At 40.7% G+C, this 642-nt stretch overlaps 1 non-coding gene across 1 annotated transcript; it reads left to right on the forward strand.

Moving 5' to 3' along the window:
• Nucleotides 1-212: 212 nt before the first annotated feature.
• On the forward strand, nt 213-320 carry LOC131156870 (small nucleolar RNA R71). The gene has a single exon (XR_009137135.1). It is a non-coding gene; the product is annotated as a small nucleolar RNA R71 (small nucleolar RNA).
• Nucleotides 321-642: the final 322 nt, after the last annotated feature.

A 642-nucleotide genomic window follows, 5' to 3' on the forward strand; every position in this document is an offset into this window, starting at 1 on the left:
CACCACTGATTGTGCAGATAGGTTGTACTGTCATGGGTGCCTGATCGTATCGTGTATTCCATTGTTGGACACTTTTAGCTAGGTAATCAAAGGATGATAGTGCTTGATCCGGTTCCTTGCTAAAAAGTTCACCATTGCACATGGACTGGACAAAGTGCTTGCAATCAGGAGTAAGAGCTGTATAGAAACAATTAATTAATCTCCATGATTCAAATCCGTGATGTGGACAAGTACTTAACTGATCCTTGAACCTCTCCTAGCAAGCCCGAAAAGTCTCATCACCCTTTTGTATAAACTAAATGATTTGTTCTTGCAAAAATTGAGTTCTATGTGGGGAGGGGGGGGGGGGAACAAAACCTATGTAGAAGTTCACGCTCTATATCAGCCCAATTAGAGATAGAGTGAGGTCTTAAAGAATTAAACCACATCTTCGCCCTATCCTTAAAGAAGGCAAGAAATAAACATAGTCTAGTAAATTCATTAGTTCTAGCATGAGAGAAAAAAATATTGCTAGTCAACTCAAGCTCCGTCAGGTGCCAGTAAGGACACTCAGATTCCGTCTTGTAGAACTGAGGTATCAATGACGTCCTCCCACACTGCATCATGAAGTCAAGTTCATCATTAGGTAAAACAGTGTAAGAT

Source organism: Malania oleifera, chromosome 5 (assembly GCF_029873635.1).
Source record: "Malania oleifera isolate guangnan ecotype guangnan chromosome 5, ASM2987363v1, whole genome shotgun sequence".
In the NCBI taxonomy this organism is placed as follows: Eukaryota; Viridiplantae; Streptophyta; class Magnoliopsida; order Santalales; family Ximeniaceae; genus Malania; species Malania oleifera.